Source organism: Diabrotica undecimpunctata, chromosome 6 (assembly GCF_040954645.1).
Source record: "Diabrotica undecimpunctata isolate CICGRU chromosome 6, icDiaUnde3, whole genome shotgun sequence".
NCBI lineage: Eukaryota > Metazoa > Arthropoda > Insecta > Coleoptera > Chrysomelidae > Diabrotica > Diabrotica undecimpunctata.
The window spans coordinates 79,082,471-79,101,997 of record NC_092808.1 but is presented as its reverse complement, the minus strand read 5'-3'; positions in this window follow the sequence as shown (position 1 = coordinate 79,101,997).

The following is a 19,527-nucleotide window of genomic DNA, read 5'->3' as shown; positions in this document are numbered from 1 at the left end:
AATTTTATGGGTTTTTAGTTTTTTATTTTCTTATGGAAACAAATATTTTGAACCAAATTACACATTCCCTTCCCAAAAATTAAATAGCTTAGGCTTTATTTATAAAAAGACAATGTCCCATTTTAGTTCTCAGTGGCTAGTTATTATTTGTATCAATATGCATTGAGACGTGCATATTCGTAGTTTCTTTACGATCTAGAAACTCACAATTTTGTGGTAAGTCGTTCACTGTTCGTTTTTAATTAATTGCGGTAGTAAAAGATTTTTTTTTGTTTATTTCTAAATCCGACTGAAAATTTCTTCCCTTTTGTAAATGTTGAGGGCCTTTATTACTATTTTTGGCAAAGAGGCAAACATATCGCTTTGGTACATCCAGAGGGTCACCTGTTTTCAGAAATGAACACATATTCCCTTCAGATGCCAGTGACTTTATCAGAATGTAAGTGTCAGAGATAATTTTTAAACAATGGCCAATGAAATTCGTTCAGTTTGCATTCAAATATTCATTTAATCAAATTTTTTTTGTTGAGATAATAAAGTTTTTATTAAAGTAATTTCCGTATTGAGTCTATTATATAAATTATATAAAAGGTTGCAATCTGTTTTAAAGTATAAGATTATTGATGACAATATATGTTTACAATACAATACAATATCAGTTTTTTACTAATATGTATTTAATTATAAAAAAAATTGAGCAATAATAAACAATGTTTATTATTTATTCTTTTTTACAATTCATGTTTGTTCAAATTTAAAAGTTTAATAAACATAATTTGTTTTATTGTGACTGACTATTTTATTTTTAGTTAGAGACAATATAAATTTCTAAGTATTTTATTAATTACATAACCTTTTCTTACAGCTTTTGGATTATGTTGATTTTCGTGATTTTTGTTGAAAATTTGCTGATATGTTTTCTGTCATGTATTTATCTTTTTTTGGTCTACATTTTTCTACTATCTATATCCTTACCCAATCCCAATGAAGCTCTGAATGAATGAAAAACTTTTTATCACCTTTTGTCAACTTTTTCGCGAGACAAGTGTGTATTAGAGTTTTAGCGTGTTTTTACCAAAATTTTTTGCAAGTGGACCGACGAGACGTGATCTGATTCTTACTTTGTCTAAAGTCACCTTTAGATCAGCATCCCAGTTGAGAATTTTGAAATAAAGTACTTCTGAATAGATTACTGTTGGGCTAAGAGAGAGGGCTCCTCCATCAATTGATGATGATGATAATGAACATCTTGTACTACAACATTGTTCGACTACTTTGAATAGAGATTGCAGTTTCTGAAATGCCCTAAATATATTGTTTCGTTTTGTTGTTGTTAAAAGTGCCGTACCATCTGCATAGAGTAGTTGGGTAGCTGCGATGCTCTGGATTATAATGTCACTGTTCTAAATAATATTTAAATGGGAAACTAATATAGCAGCCTTGTAGAGTGAAGTGTGTCAAGATGTGATCATGTATTTTAACTTTAACAGTTGTGTCACCAAGGTAAGGTTTTGAAATTTTTATAAATTGTAGCAATAGCTTATTGTTAATCAGCTTTCTTATTAGTATTTCGTGCCAGAGTTAATCGAAAGCCTTTTTAAACATTTATAAACATGACTTTGGCGATGTTAGTGTCGTTTATGGATTGAGTGTCTTATGTTGTGAGGTCTAATAACGCATTTGAAGTAGGTTTATCAAATTTGAATTTATATTGATAATTTAGGATAATACTGTCAACTTTAACAACTACGATGAGTATGTTATTGAGGGAGATATTTCTGTACGATTCCAAATTGATACGGGATTTACCATGGATTTACATTTTCCATGGAGTAGGAAAATAACTGAGTTTTAGATAAGCATTACTAATTTTGTTAAAAATTAGATTATACTATCTGGGAATTGTTTTGATGTGTTAGTTTGAGGTGTTAAATAACTTTTTTTTAAGAGCAGAGGGCGGAATATTTATAGGGATTACCACTGCAGTTTGGGTACTTAGGAGTGGCCGGTGTAGAACGAGCACATAACGGTGCAATAACCCCGTAAATTAGCAGTATTAAAGTCCAATAATTCAAAAGTTTAGCAGTTTCATCGATTAATCGATTTATTTCAAATAAGTGATGTATTAGACCGTTACTTGATGAAAGTTTATTTTATCTAACAATAAAACACTGAAAACTTTTATTTTCAACACTCCCACAAAAAAAGGGACTGTTGGTCTCAAGCTGGTTATTCAGAATTGTACCTAAATTTTGACATAGATACTAATAATTTATTAATTTTATATAAATATTTTATATTTTTGTTTAAAAGTTCAGTTGTAATTTAATTAATAAAAGTGGTATTACTTTGTTAGTTGTACCTCTAAAAGAGTTTTTTAAAAAAATATCTTTGGGAGTCAGAACCATTAAGTCGCACTGGATTTGTGGTATTTTACATGCCCTAACTGTGGTATAACCACAGTTAGGGCATGTAAAGGATCGATGCACTATAAATTATTGTGGCCATTTTTAAAACATTTGCTGCAATCTGTATAGGTGACACAGATGGGGTTAGACCTATGTAGAAGTTCAACTTGATGAATAAATACATTGATCATAATGTTGTTGTTGAGGCATTGTATGTATTTGACTTTAGACGATATTATTTGGTATGTTTTATTGACTATAATAAAGCATTCGATAAAGTACGACATAAACAATTAATGAATGTCCTGAAATCAAAGAAGATTGACTACAACGACCTCAGGATCTTATCAAATTTATACTATAAACAGCGAGCAAAAGTACGTGTTAACGAACAGCTGTCAGAAGAAATTAAAATAAGATGTGGAGTGAGATAGTGATGCGTATTGTCGACGATTCTTTTTAATGCCTACTCCGAAGAGATCCTGAAAAACGCTCTTGAGGGTGAAACAGCTGGAATAAAGGTAAATGGAGTTCCTATTAACAATATTAGATATGCGGATGATACTGTAATCTTAGCCGACAATATTGAAGATCTTCAGAGACTGGTGACCAGAATAGCGAAGTATGAAAAAGAGTATGGTCTAACAATGAATGTCAAGAAGACAAAATTTATGAGAATATAGAAAACTCAAAGAAATAACGAGAATCTTCTAATAAACGGAAACAACGTCGAACAAGTGGACAAATATGCATATCTATGAACAATGATTAACTCCACAAATGATTACATTTAGGAGATCAAAATCAGAATAGAAAAGGCTAGAGCAAATTTCAACAAAATTAGAAGAGTGCTATGTACAAGGGATTTAAAATTGGAACTAAGAGTTAGGTTGGCGAGGTGCTATCTTTTTTCGACTTTATTTTATGAAATTGAATCTTGGACCTTGAATGCGACTAGAGTCATTCGAGCTGTGGGTGTATAAAAGAATTCTGAAAATATCGTGGACAGAACACGTCACAAACAAAGAGGTTTTGAGAAGGATAAATAAAGAAATAGAAATTTTAAATATAATTTAAACAAGAAAATTGGAATATCTCGGACATAATACACGTGGAGAGAAATACACCTTGCTCCAACTGATTCCACAGGGAAAGATCCAAGTAAAGAGAAGCATAAGGAGGCGTAGAATGTCATGGCTGCGCAACCTGAGAGAGTGGTACGGATGTACATCAAATGAACTTTTCAGAGCAGCCGTCTCAAAAGTTCCGCCGACCTCCGCCGCGGAGATGGCACTTAAAGAAGAAGAAGAAGATTTGGTAGATTGTCCGAGACATATGATGCATTAAGTTGGGTTGCCTGTCTTTTGCAATTTTACTAGCCAGAATTTTGATACGGGGATATCTTGAACTTGGAAGAATTTAATGAGTTCTTTATCGGAGTATTCTTTCTATAGACTACTTCCTATAACCTATAGAGACAAAGAAAATAAAATATGGGGTTTTAGAGTCAGTTATTTGGGTATGAGAGATTCTTTTTTGAAAAATATGAGTTATGAAAATATGGTTTTCGCTTTTCACAGAACTCATTGATTGAAGGGTACGGCTGTGAGAATAATTTTGTAAGAGAAGACTTTCATGAGTGCTATTTTGTTTTGCAAAACTTCTGCATTTCTGTTCTATTCAAGAGACAATTGAATCGCCACAGAAGGCTCACTGTCGCAAGAATAAACTAGTCTTGTCTAATAACAAAGTGGGCTGTCATGGAGATCTTCCTCTTGGGTAGACCTACTACTTTTGTTGCTGTTTATCCCCTACTGCGGTTCCTCCTTGATGACACTCAGAAGAGACAGTTAGCTTTATTTGCTATTGTTCCTATATACACGCTTACTGTTAACCCAAATAATAATGTCTTAATATCTGGAAAATTGGCCGCCAATGACAAAAATCAGTTATCTTCAGCTTTTACTATCCTTTTTTTTTACCTAGAAACTCCAACACTGAGAATATTTCCATTTAAAACTATTTGTTGCAGTTTAATATTGACGGTATAAATAGCTGAAAATATATTAGTTTTTTTGGTTTGTCTCTAAGAAATGACATTGTCGAAGTTAGTAAGAACAATTTTCGATGAAACCTAAATAAAAGGTGAAATCTTGAAATATTCAATTCACGCCATTAAACATTTTTCGTCTAAGCTAAGAAATCGTTTCTTCCCATACTAATTTAATTTCCTAAACGACATTCAAATCGTAATATCACTGTAGACACAAGATCTTGCTTTGAGACTATCTCAAAGAGAAAAGATATCAGATTAGATAGACACTGATTGTTTATAGCATGTCTGGAAAAACTTTAAACCTACTTGAAGTGCTTCTTAAACTTTAGATTAAAATTCGTTCCGCTGTTTCTACAATGAATCATGTACTTACCTATTTGTTAAGTTTATACATCTCTCAAGGTTTTGGCGTTCTACTGTGTAATCTGCCAGAAATAATTTATTTATGAGATTAGTTTTGATTGTAAGGTATCTTTCGGGTATCGTTGGAAACCGAGAAGAATTCATAGGAGCATTTAAAATAGAAGTTACAATTAAAAATTAAATATCATTTTAAAACACTTATGATTATCTTATGTACACGCTTAAATTATGTTTGTAACTTTTTAAGACTTGCAATATATGTATTAGACAATTTTAAAGGGTAATAAATATTATCGGTAACCACTGTTTACCGAACTCAATACAAAAAATAGTTAAATGACTATTGTAACGGGTTTTAAATAAGCATCCAGAAATCAGATCTAAGTAACCCAATTCAGTTTAAAAATTCAAAAACCTTTTAATAATATTATCATTGCTTATTGCTCAATACGCGCCGACCTAGTGAAATTTGCAATGTAATCAAAAGCTTATTTAATAATGTGTACAAATTATATTAGAAGAACATGAATACATAAACAAATGCAAGTGAGTTAAATACCCGGAAAATAACGGGAGTAGATTATTAAGAATTACGATTTAAGAGTTAACAGTCGAAGCTAGTGTTGTCATCCGTCAACTGGGTACTCTCTCTCTTATTGTACTTAGAGAACCAATAAAGTCATTATAAGTATCCAGTGAGTTCGAGTTAATCAACCCTACGCAGGAGCTAAACTACCCCTAGAGTTCCACTATATGGAACTCTTGATGGAAGCAATCTAATAAACATTATATGATTATCCAAAGTTATTATACTATAATTATATAAACACGTACCGTTTAATTTATGTGAAATACTTTACTGTCAATAGATTTTGTGAAATAAGATAAAAACGAATGAACGAGATACTAAATGATAATAAGAGATATTTAGAGGGCCAGTTAGGAGACGATAAAAACAGATAGTATTTTTTGTTTCTGGAATAACGCTGATCTAACAATTTACCTTTTAAGTAAATACATTTTGTAAATATATAGTAAGTTAGTAAATATACAACAAATTTTAAAAATTACATTACAAATTTTGTAAATATACAATACTTGTTTATATAATGAAAATTACATTTTTTTTCTGGTTTTCATTAATGGGATGTTATTTGAAGGTACTTCAGATTCCTGTTTAAAAAATTTATTTATTTGGTAATTCGTTAGTATAAAACTAACAAGGATACCAAAACTAGCCAAAAAGATATATATATATATATATATATATATATATATATATATATCTGCACTAAAATCCAATATTTTCCTATAAACAAATAAAACGAATAGTCCAGGGAAATAAGTTTTTGCATATGACACTGGCCCCGCCAGGCAAACGACAGTTGTTTGGAGTAATATGGACCTCTATAACACGAGCCTTTATGTTTCCTGTTGTCGACTTTGTATTGACTTAATTAGTTATTAACAAATTATTTTTTGCTTTTTTCGTCTATCAGTTAAAACATTTAAAACACATTTGACTCATAACAATAAAACACACAAGACAATAACAATAAAAGTCATATAAACTTTAACATATAAATTGAAAATTTACTTTATAAACGATTTGTTTTATTGGCATATAAGTGACTTTAGTGTCACTGAAAATTGTACAATTTTATAAACAAAGTTTATAAAAAGTCAAAAAAGTAATAATAACAATTTAAAATTTACTGAAATTACATAAACTGTCAATATCACAAAATAAAAGATAATAAAATACACAATCCATTGCAAAATTTAAATAAATTTCAAATTGCATAATAAAACCTTACGAACTAATAAGTTTAAGTTGCTGCATGTGATACCCAAATATATATATTTATATATATATATATATATATATATATATATATATATATATATATATATATATATATATATATATGTATATATATATATATATATATATATATATATATATATATATATATATATATATATATATATATATATATATATATATATATATATGTTCGGAAAGATTTCCGCGGTTAGTACAATTAAACTTAGAGCTAAGATTAATATTAATATAAAAATTAATATTAAACTCACCAGTCTTCCGGGTTGAACCGCGTCGATATACATTTTGCCGAGCTTTCGACATCCTCTCTGATGTCTTCTTCAGGGCTTCCGAGGTCTCAGTCTCCCGAGCCCCCAGACACTACTACACTCACTAGTCACTTCTAGTTCACTCACTATGTAGTAGTGAAATAGTGAGTGAACTAGAAGTGACTAGTGAGTGTAGTAGTGTCTGGGGGCTCGGGAGACTGAGACCTCGGAAACCCTGAAGAAGACATCAGAGAGGATGTCGAAAGCTCGGCAAAATGTATATCGACGCGGTTCAACCCGGAAGACTGGTGAGTTTAATATTAATTTTTATAATAATATTAATCTTAGCTCTAAGTTTAATTATATATATATATATATATATATATATATATATATATATATATATATATATATATAAATACTTTCTTTACTTGTATATAAAGGTACTGTAATTTCTTAGTTATTCGTTAAAAAACTCTTTTACTGAATAATATGGTCATTCAGATAGATAGGCTTTTGTCATTTTACGGAAAATAAGGAAAGAAGTTGCGGAATTAAGTTGCAAAAGGAGATGATTGTTTAATGTTTTTGCCGAATATAATATATATTTCTTTACTAACGCGATCGGAAAATATACATCAAAGGTTGAATGTCTGGTGGAGAAGTCATGATTAGGTCTTGATTAAAAAACATGTAGGTATTTACGAATTATTAAGGAAACAGCTTCTAAATGATATAAAGAGGAACGAGTTAAAATTTCGTGATTTTTTAAGTAGCTTCTGCAAAGTGTCATTCTAATGAGGCAAAAATGATACCGTATTTTTTTTTTGTAATTTGAAAATAACATCAGATTGGGCAGCTGTAGTAGAAACCCAAAAAGGAAGACCATATCGAAGATGGGATTCGAACAAAGAAAAATATGCTATTTTTAAAGATGCTAAATTAATTTCCTTCGAAACAGATCTTCTTGCATAGTAGGCTAATTTCTTACTTAACAAATCGATATGAAGGGACCATTTAGGGTTGCTGTCTATAAAAATACCAAGAAATTTTACACAATCAATTATACTGATCTGGCTGTTATTCAGAAGCAAGGGTTAAAGGGCCAGTTTATGGGATAATACTAATGTCTTATCCGCGTTACAAGAGAGGAAATTAGAGTCGGACCAGGTTTTTATTTTAACTAGATAAGAAGTTATTGCTGCATGAAGAGTTGCAATATTACAGTTTCTCCAGGTGATACTGGTATAATCAGCAACTAGACAAATTTTTCCATCGACTTGTTGGTTAATTAGTGATGTCATTGATAAAGATCGGGAAAAGTAAGTGACCCAATACTGAAACTTGTGGTACTCCACATACAATGCTTTTTTGACTAGAGTCAGTATCATTTGCTCTAACTAGTTGTTTCCTATTCCACAATTAAGATTGGAACCAATTCAAGGAAATAACTCGAATTCCGTAAAAATTTAGTTTTATTTATCAAAATGTCGTAATTTACATAATCAAAAGCCATGGTATAGTCACAACAAGCAGTAGCGGTGTTTATTATTGAGGTGAGGTGAGGATTATTGTTTAGTGCTTGATAGACCTCATGTAGTCCGGAAAATATAGCATCACAGGTACATTTATTAGATAAAAAGCCAATATGACTTTGTGATGAAATAGTGTGTTTTTAACGAGAAAGGACATAAGCTAGTCTTTTATAGGTATCTCAATAATTTTGGAAGGTACCGGTCGTCAGGCAATAGTTATCTACAGTTCTGCAGTCTAGATCTATAGTTACAGACATTCGATTTTTTAGCACTCTTACGAAGAGGAATAATAATGGCTGTCTTTAGGCATTCTATAAATATACTTTTTTTTAAAAGAATTAGTAATTAGTCAGACCGGGACCTCCTACATATTTTTTTAGAGATTTAAAATTTTTGGAAGACTACAGGAAGATTTGATTTTGATACTATTGATTGTTTGGATCAGTTCAGATTTATGAACTGGTCTTATAAAGAATTAATTCGAAACCTTTTCTGAATTGAAGATATAGCAAATAGGATCTTGTAATGGCAAAATAGTTGATGTTATACTTATTTTTACTCACATTAACGAAGTATTCATTTAAATTTTAAGGGTTTGGAAGAGAAAATGTTTTAAAATAATTTATTTATAATAGATTTTATGAAACAAATCAATTATTTTCAAAAATATTATTCGTTTATGTATTGATTTGGAAATAAAATATAACAAATAAATTAAGTTTTATTTCTTGTTAAACATGCTATTAGATGAGAACTGAACTTACAAAATCGTTTTTTTTTTACTATTAAAGTTTTTTTTAATAGAAAATAATATAGTATAAGGAAATATATCGTGTCATATAATTATTTTTGTTAGATTTTATTCATTAAATTTACACAATTTTTACATATATACGTGGTGAGTCTCCACTAACTGGACGGAAGATTACAGCAAAAGGATAAAAGATTTAAAAAAAAATTCATTAATAGTTAGTTTAAAGTTAGAATAAAAGTTCATTTACGCAATAAAAGCTACATTTTAAAATTATTTTGAAATATGCAGGATGTCTCAATAAATTGCGGCGTACCAAAGTTATGGTTTTTCTTATGAGACATGATGTAATTTTATTGCATTTTCTAATTGCCTGCAAAAATAGGGTTATATACAGATACAATAGTTATCTACAGTTCTGCAGTCTAGATCTATAGTTACAGACATTCGATTTTTTAGCACTCTTACGAAGAGGAATAATAATGGCTGTCTTTAGGCATTCTATAAATATACTTTTTTTAAAAGAATTAGTAATTAGTCAGACCGGGACCTCCTACATATTTTTTTAGAGATTTAAAATTTTTGGAAGACTACAGGAAGATTTGCTTTTGATACTATTGATTGTTTGGATCAGTTCAGATTTATGAACTGGTCTTATAAAGAATTAATTCGAAACCTTTTCTGAATTAAAGATATAGCAAATAGGATCTTGTTATGGCAAAATAGAAAATAATATAGTATAAGGAAATATATCGTGTCATATAATTATTTTTGTTAGATTTTATTTATTAAATTTACACAATTTTTACATATATACGTGGTGAGTCTCCACTAACTGGACGGAAGATTACAGCAAAAGGATAAAAGATTTAAAAAAAAATTTCATTAATAGTTAGTTTAAAGTTAGAATAAAAGTTTATTTACGCAATAAAAGCTACATTTTAAAATTATTTTGAAATATGCAGGATGTCCCAATAAATTGCGGCGTACTAAAGGTATGGTTTTTCTTATGAGACATGATGTAATTTTATTGCATTTTCTAATTGCCTGCAAAAATAGGGTTATATACAGTTACAATAGTTATCTACAGTTCTGCAGTCTAGATCTATAGTTACAGACATTCGATTTTTTAGCACTCTTACGAAGAGGAATAATAATGGCTGTCTTTAGGCATTCTATAAATATACTTTTTTTTAAAAGAATTAGTAATTAGTCAGACCGGGACCTCCTACATATTTTTTTAGAGATTTAAAATTTTTGGAAGACTACAGGAAGATTTGCTTTTGATACTATTGATTGTTTGGATCAGTTCAGATTTATGAACTGGTCTTATAAAGAATTAATTCGAAACCTTTTCTGAATTGAAGATATAGCAAATAGGATCTTGTTATGGCAAAATAGTTGATGTTATACTTATTTTTACTCACATTAACGAAGTATTCATTTAAATTTTAAGGGTTTGGAAGAGAAAATGTTTTAAAATAATTTTTTTTTTTTTTTTTTATTTCAAAATACATGTCTCGGCTGCTGTGGCCATTGACACGAGGAACTGTATTACAGAAAACAATAAATTAAGTTACATTGATATCTAAAAAAAAAGAAAATACAAAACTAGCAGATGAATACAAAATTAAAATATAGATAGGTGATACAATTACAACAGGTGATATAATTTACAGTTTTTAAGGAACTCTATCACATTAGACATATTGTTTTTGGAATTTAAAATATCACATAAACTTCCGTGGATACCATGTTTGATTCGTGCTGCTGCGTACTGGTTACATTCCACAAGTATATGGTGTACACTTAGACGGGAGTTGCAATATTGGCAGTTTGGAGGTTCTTCTGGAACCATCAGATATCCGTGGGTTAGCCGGGTGTGCCCAATTCTAAGCCTTCTAATGATGGTCTTCGATTTTCTTTCCGTAGAAAAAATTCTAGGTCCTAAAATGTTTGGTTGGATGGACTTTAGTTGGGTAGTGCACCTGTTCCATTGATTTTGCCACATTGAGGTAGATAACTTTTTAATTTCAATTATTATATCTTGAAACAATTGGCATTTTTCATCTGTAAGGTCAGAGCAACGTGCTTCATTTGCTGCGTGGTCAGCATTCTCATTTCCTTTAATACCAACATGTGAAGGATTCCATATCATCGAAACCGAAGTGTTGGATTTAGCAAGTGCTGTACATCTTTCGTGGATCTCATTAACTAACGGATTTGATGTGTAGATTTTTCTAATGGAATTTATGGATGATAATGAATCTGTACAGATTGCTAAGTTTTTGGTACCCTGCATTGGAACCTCCAGAGCTTTAAGTATGGCGTAGAGTTCTGCTGTGAATATACTGGTAATCTTGGGTAGTCTATACATTGCTAGTCTGTTATTTGTGGAAGTAACGGCACATCCGACACTTTCTTCGTCTTTAGATGCATCTGTGAATATTATGTTATCAAACTTGCCTCTATTAATTATGTCATTAAAAGTTTGTTTCATGAGTATCGTGGAGGTTTCCATTTTCTTATATCTGCACAAATTTACGTTAAAGTCAGGTAATATTTTTAGCCAAGGTGGAGTATTGGGCTGATTAGTGGGGGTGGTAAGATTTAGGTCAAAATTTTCTAAGAGTGGGGATAGAAACTGTAGTGATGAATTGGCAGCAGCTCTACTGTGTGCTCCTGTTAATTGAAAATTTTTAATAAGTTGGAATGATATATTATTTGGGTTTGCAGAGACCTTAGCAAAATAGGAGTTTAGTAGACGTTGTCTTCTAATATTTAGAGGGGGTTCACACGATTCGACATATATGCTTTCTGTAGGGCTAGATCTGAAGGCTCCAAGGCATATTCTTAATGAAGTGTTTTGAATTGTATCTAGTGATTTTAAATAAGTTTTAGGGGCAGACATATATAATATCGATCCATAGTCTAACTTAGATCTTATTAGGGCTCTGTATAAACTTAATAGAACTTCTTCTTCGGCTCCCCATTGTCGATTGGCTAGTGATTTTAAGAGATTTATATTTTTTGAGGCACTGGCTTTAGTTTTTTCTATATGTCTCTTCCATGTTAATTTTTTGTCGAAAATTACCCCTAAAAATTTGTGATTTTCAACTACTTGTAGTGGATGCTCTTTTAATTTTATGAGTGGAAGAGTTTGTTTATATTTTTTGCTAAAGTTAATCACTTTAGACTTTGTAGGCGAGAAGCTAAAACCAATGTTGTTAGACCAGTGAGAAATGTTATCAATAGTATTTTGCAAAAGAGTGCTAGTGGAGCTTGTTACTTTACCCGAGCAGTAAATAACTAGATCATCCGCATAGATATTATGTTTGACAGGGGGTTGTACTAAGGAACTAAGGTCGTTAAGAAGCAGTAAAAATAAGGTTGTGCTGAGGACTGATCCTTGAGGTACTCCTGTCTCCAGGATATATGAGGGAGACATTTTACCATTTGCAGAAACTTTGAAACTTCTGTTAGTTAAAAAATTCTCAACAAATAGATATATGTTTCCAGATAAATTAGACTCTTTAAGTTTTTCTAGAATTGCCGGCCTTGATGCTGTGTCAAAAGCACTTTCTATATCGAGTGAGACAGTTATAAGGTCGTTTCTATTAGAGAATGCTTCTATGATATCGGATTGAAGAGTGATAAGATTATCGATCGTGCAACGATTTGGACGAAATCCTGATTGAGCGGTATTGATAATATTATGTTTTTCAAGATACCAAAGTAAGCGTTTGTTGACAATTTTTTCCAGGAGTTTGCAAAGTGTGCACGTTAATGAGATGGGTCTAAATGACATAGTTGTATTGGCAGAAGTATCATTTTTCTTGAGTGGAATTGTTATAGCTTGTCGCCAAAGTGTTGGAAATTGGTTACCTAGCCATATGTTGTTGTAGAATTCTAGTAACTTTATTAGGGTATCTTCATGTAGATTTTTTAGGAATATCGATGGAATGCCATCCGGCCCTGCAGCACTGATCTTTAGGGAGTTAACAGCCTCGACTAATTCGTCGATTGTTAGTGGGAGATTGACAGGATGATCATTGGAATTTGGACGTACAACACCTTTATTTTTTATGTTTGTTGGTCCAGTACAGTTGTTATCAAGTTTAGATTTATTTAAATAGTATTTGGCAAGTGTGTTTACAATCTGCTGGTCATCAGTTATGACATTGTTATTTTCTATAATGGCTGGAATTTTGTATGTTGTATATCTACCTTTCATCTGTTTTATTTTAGTCCATATTTGACTAGAAGGTGTGTCGGAAGTTATGCTACTGATGTATTTGTTCCATGAGTTCTTTTTGCTTTCTTTAACAATTCGCTTAGATTTAGCTCTTAGTTTTCTAAGATTTATTAGGTCCGCTTGGTTTCTAGTTTTACGATATCGGTTTAATGCTTTTTTACAATCTTTTATAGCTAGTTTACATGATTCATTCCACCACGGAACATATTTTTTGGAGGGATCAAAGTAGTATTTACCGATGCATTTTTCAGCAGAAGTTATAATACAATTAATCAACATGTTAAGATCTTCATCAGCAGAATTCGTAAAGGAGATTTCATTTGTTTGTTCCTTGACAATTAAGTTAAATAGATCCCAGTCAGCGTGAGCAATTTTCCACTTAATTTGGCTTTGTCTTTGTGAGTTATCATTGTTAGAAATTAAAATGGGAAAATGGTTACTGCCGTAGAGACTTTCCAGTGTTTTCCATGTAAGATGAGTAGATAATTCTGGATTACATATGCTTAAATCAATGGAAGAGAGAGTACCTGTTTGAATATGAAAGTATGTGCTGCTTCCAGTGTTTAGAAAATTAAGGTTGGAATTGATTATGATATTTTCAATCATTTTGCCTCTACCGAAAGTATTACTGGAGCCCCACATAGTGCTATGTGCATTAAAATCTCCAACTAAGATAAATGGTTCAGGAAGTTGGTTAGTTAGATTTGTAATTTCGAGAGCTGTTAGGGTATAATAGGGAGGAATATATACGTTGCAAATTACGATTTTATTTGGACACCAAACAGTAACGGCAACGGCTTCTAGAGTTGTTGTTAAGGGAAATTCTTGATGGAACATATCTGTAGAAATAAATATGGAGCTTCCACCACTAGCTCGTGCGTGTGATGTTCGTATAAAGTGGTAGCCAACGTAATTTTTAAGGTATGGATTATGGTTTTTAGAGAAATTGGTTTCTTGCAAACAAATGAAATCGGGTGAAGTATCAGCAACAAGCAGTTGGAGATTTTCTAGATGGGGGTAAAACCCATCACAATTCCACTGGATTAAATTGAATGAGAAGAATATTAGAAGGGGGGATTTTTCAGTGCTGCGACCTTTGGGATCGATCGGAAAGGCACTCATCGTCAGTTAGATCGCTTGATGAAATTGGGTCTGATAAACTTGTGGCTTCAGAGGATTCTAGTTGTAGTTGTTTCTTGATCTTTTTACTTAGACGGGTAAATCGGTTTTTTAAGGATCTATCTGAAAGATTTGGATATATAGTATGCAGGTTTAAAAGTAGACTTTTTACATCATCCGTGAGCTTTTTCGCTTCCGAATAAGGATCAGAATGTCCAAAACTATTTTCAAGGAAGAAAAAGAAATTGTCTATGGGTATTTTAAAGGTTTGTGGGTTCTTTTTGTATGCTTCTTGGATTGTTCTCTTGGTGGTTTCGGTTAATACTAATTCTGTTGGAGTATCAGGTTTGTGCTTTTTTTTCTTAGCTTTGAGACCTTTTTTGGGGGAAGCTGATAGAGGAGGAAGCATATCTAACAATGGTTGAGCTTCTTTCTCAGGAATTTCAGGGCTTGTTAGTTCACTAGGAGTTTCTATTTCAGAGTGTCCTCGTTTTTGAGATATTTGTGTTATGTCGATTTGGTCTGATTGTGTTTCAGTGTTGGATTGAGTTTCAGTGTTGGAGTCTTTATTTTCGATTTGTGGCTCTTTGGCATTATGTGTAGAGGGAGATGAAATTTTTACGGATGAGTTGGGGCTTGTTGGTATATATTCGGTTGGGAGTGTATTGTCTGTTGGAGGGTTTGGACAGTTGGAGGCTATATGTCCTGTTTGTTTACAGATAAAACAATGTACTTTATCTGTAGAAAGGAAGATTCTGTGTTCATTCCCTTCAAAGGAAATAAGTACTGATGTTTGTAATTCAAAATCTTCGGAGGGAGGGTATACGTAAACTTGGCGTCTGAAACTTAATACGTGTGAATATTCGTCCCCAGGAATGCCTGCTCTTAAATAGGATATAGGAGATGCGATGCGAAGTCCAAGATTTTTAATGCTATTTTCAACTATGTCATGTGGTAAGAACGGAGATACATTAGATATAATTATTCTTTTAGCCGAGGAAATAAGTCTTCGGATATTTAAAGAAACATCTCCTATCTGTATTATAGGATGTGAATCTATGAGCTGGTCAACAAGATTAGTATTAGAAAGATAGATACAAATGCGATTGTTTGATATCCTAGATGCAAAGGAGACTTGTTTAGGGCCTATTATATCACCTATAGCTTTAACGTAATCGTACAATTTCAGATTTTCTTCGGCATGCATCACAATGGCTTGATGTTTGCTTGGGAAAGTTGGCCGTGGAATTGTTTTCGCTACTGATACATAGGATAAAACTTGGTTTTGTGTTTGAGACATATTTACTGTTTTGGTATTTGGTACGCCACTGCTCATGTAGTCAAAAGCAATTGCGTTTTTAGTTGAAATTATAATTTAGCTTCTATGTGTTATGGTAAAGTTTCAGCTTTTTATTCATTTTAAAATAAAAATAGATTGCCGGTTCTAAGGCAATCCTGTTTAAATTTTTTCTTTTGTGATTTTAATCAGTTGAAACAAAAACAAACCTCAACTAGTAATGAGTGAATTATACATACATTTATTTGTAGTTGAAGGTACACTTATGTTCACTGTTTTTGCACTATGTTTTAGTAAGCACGACAAAATATAAAACGATGTTACTCGTTCGACACCTCGTAGTGGAATCTTAAAATAATTTATTTATAATAGATTTTATGAAACAATTCAATTATTTTCAAAAATATTATTCGTTTATGTATTGATTTGGAAATAAAATATAACAAATAAATTAAGTTTTATTTCTTGTTAAACATGCTATTAGATTAGAACTGAACTTACAAAATCGTTTTTTTTACTATTAAAGTTTTTTTTTAATAGAAAATAATATAGTATAAGGAAATATATCGTGTCATATAATTATTTTTGTTAGATTTTATTCATTAAATTTACACAATTTTTACATATATACGTGGTGAGTCTCCACTAACTGGACGGAAGATTACAGCAAAAGGATAAAAGATTTAAAAAAAATTTCATTAATAGTTAGTTTAAAGTTAGAATAAAAGTTCATTTACGCAATAAAAGCTACATTTTAAAATTATTTTGAAATATGCAGGATGTCCCAATAAATTGCGGCGTACCAAAGTTATGGTTTTTCTTATGAGACATGATGTAATTTTATTGCATTTTCTAATTGCCTGCAAAAATAGGGTACAGTTTCATAAAGGTCTCACCCTATACCTAAATATAGAGTAATGAGTTATATCGACTTTTCCCTAACATGTAAAGTTTTAAAAAAAGTTTCATTTTCAGCTTATTTAAGCAATTATAATAAATTTAGGCTTACATCTTAATATTTGGATATTCTTTAAATATATTTCATGATTTATTATTAAACAGCTCTTTACATGGTGTTAAAAATTTAAGTTTCCTCATTATATTATTTAACGTGTAATAGGAGGCACATTTTAAATGGAACACTATGTTTATTAATTAATCGTAATATAAAAGAAAGTTTCCTCATTTGAATCGTATCAGAATGTCAGATACCTTCCTAGGTGTCACAGTTTTTGAGTAATTCACAATTAATTGATATAAGGTTGAATGCTCGAATAAATGAACTTTGACAAATTAAAGGCAAATATCGAGCACAATTGTAATAATCAAATCTTGCCCATAGCTTGCTGGATAGCCCAAATTTGTCGAAATGCCCTTGATGATGCTGTAGAAAGCGAAAGTACTTGAGCAAGATTTGATTATTACAATTGTGCTCGATAGTTGCCTTTAATTTTTCAAAGTTAATTCACAATTATTTAAATTGTTAATCAGGAAATCGATTTTAAAATAAAAAATATAGTTAGTTGACTTCATTGTACGACATTGTCATTTTATGACATTTCGGTCTGAAATTTCTCACAAATAATATAAATTAGCCTATTATCTTTAAATTTAATTGTTACTAGAAAAAACGTCAAACAACTGTCAAAGTGTATAGACGCATTTCAAAGTTTCTCCTTAAAATTTAAATATTTAAATGATTATTCTTAAAGTCTGAACGAGTAAATAGTGAATAGTGGTAAAATCAAAATCCTATTCCATTCCAATTTAAGCAGCCGACGAGTAAAGACCGATATGTGACAATTTCACCGAAACATTTTAACTTTAATGGTTCAAAAGTGCATTGGTAAATTTGACTTTCCAGTGGCGTACAAAAAATTAATGTAACTGTTATTTTTAATCCTTTTATCCACAGAGTCCCACTAGGACATCTGTTGCATTGATAATAAAAATTTATGTGTAGTGGTTTTGGTATCCAGAACCGCTTACTAAAATGACCTCAACTACTACTCAAATGACCCCACAAAATAACACGATCAATAATACCAAGTCTTATGTTGCTGCCACTTTATCTAAACCTCCACCTCCTACGTTTCCTCATAAAAATCAAGCTATTATCTTACATGCCCTTCCTAATGTCGTTCTATTTGAGTACATAAAAGCTATAGGAGACATCGTTACCCCAAAAAATATCATCTTTGCGTCTCGAATCTCAAATAACCGCATTTGTATTTATTTAAACTCTGTTAAACTAATCGACGATCTTCTCAGTGCCCACCAAAGTATCATTATTAACTCAACAGTTGTTCCTATCCGAAGACTTATAACACCTGCTAAGCGTATTCCTATATCAAATGTATCTCCCACGATACCTCACAGCACTATCGAAGAAGCTTTAAAAGATATCGGTTTACAGATAGTCTCTCCTGTATCATTCGTGAAATGTGGCTCGCTAGGTGATGAATATGCACATATAATGAGCTTCCGAAGAGTGGCGTACGTTATTCCAGATAAAGAAAACTTTTCAGTCCAGACCTCTCTTTTAATAACTCATGACTACACATCATATTGAATATTTGTGTCTACTGACAAATTACAATGTTTTTTATGTAAACAAGATGGTAATACTGCTGAAACTTGTACCAATGAACCAATTTCTGTAGCCCAATCCGAACTTCCCTCTCCCACTACCTCCGTATCCATACCCACAAATACAACGATACCCGAATGCACTCCCAATCAAATTAATGCACCATCCACATCTTACCCCGAAACTACAACTAATGTGGCAAAAAGCATCCCCTTAGTTACACAGTTAGCATCACCTCCCGTACAGAGACAGAAACGGGCTATATCCAGTGACAGTAATGCTGGCACCCCTTCTCAACTTTCTCCAGTTCCTACTCCAGAACCAACTATCAATCAAATGCCTCCCCCCTTATCTGTAAAATCTACCACTAATTCTTTTAGCCAGCCGCAAAAGAAAAAAAGTAAAACAATGGAAACAAAAGAACATAAATTGACACCCATTTCTTATAATGCAGTCCAAGCCATTTATAAAAATAATTTATCCGAACTAACTCGTACTGAAAACCAATTTATAGCTTTCCTAGAAATTACCTACGGTATACCGGACCCACTTAGAGAAGCTCTCAATTTCACTTCCAATATCCAGGGATTGCTTAATGATTTATCTCTTCTTCATTCGCAATCAAAAGAGAGATCCTTTAAAAACCGAATAACAAGATTGCAAAAAAAATTAAAAGATAGCTTAATCCTGAAGACTCCGACAATTTAAGTGCATCATCCGATTACCTATCTGACGATGAAACTAACGCTCCTATTTCTCAATGCTCTCAACAATCCTTACAGTAGTCCCACACTTATCACATTTAAACATTACATTTAAAATAACTCAATGGAATTGCGATGGTTTCTTTCCTCGCATAGAAAGAATCCAGCAATTAACTACCGAAGAACAACCTGAAATCATATGCTTACAAGAAACTAACTCAAAAATTACTAAATTTCCTAAACTAAACAATTTTGAAGGATATCATTGTATTCGAGCTGACTGCAACAGAGCCAGTGGTGGAACTTCAATTTTTATTTCCAGTGAACTATTTTCTTCGCACCTTCCTCTCACCAC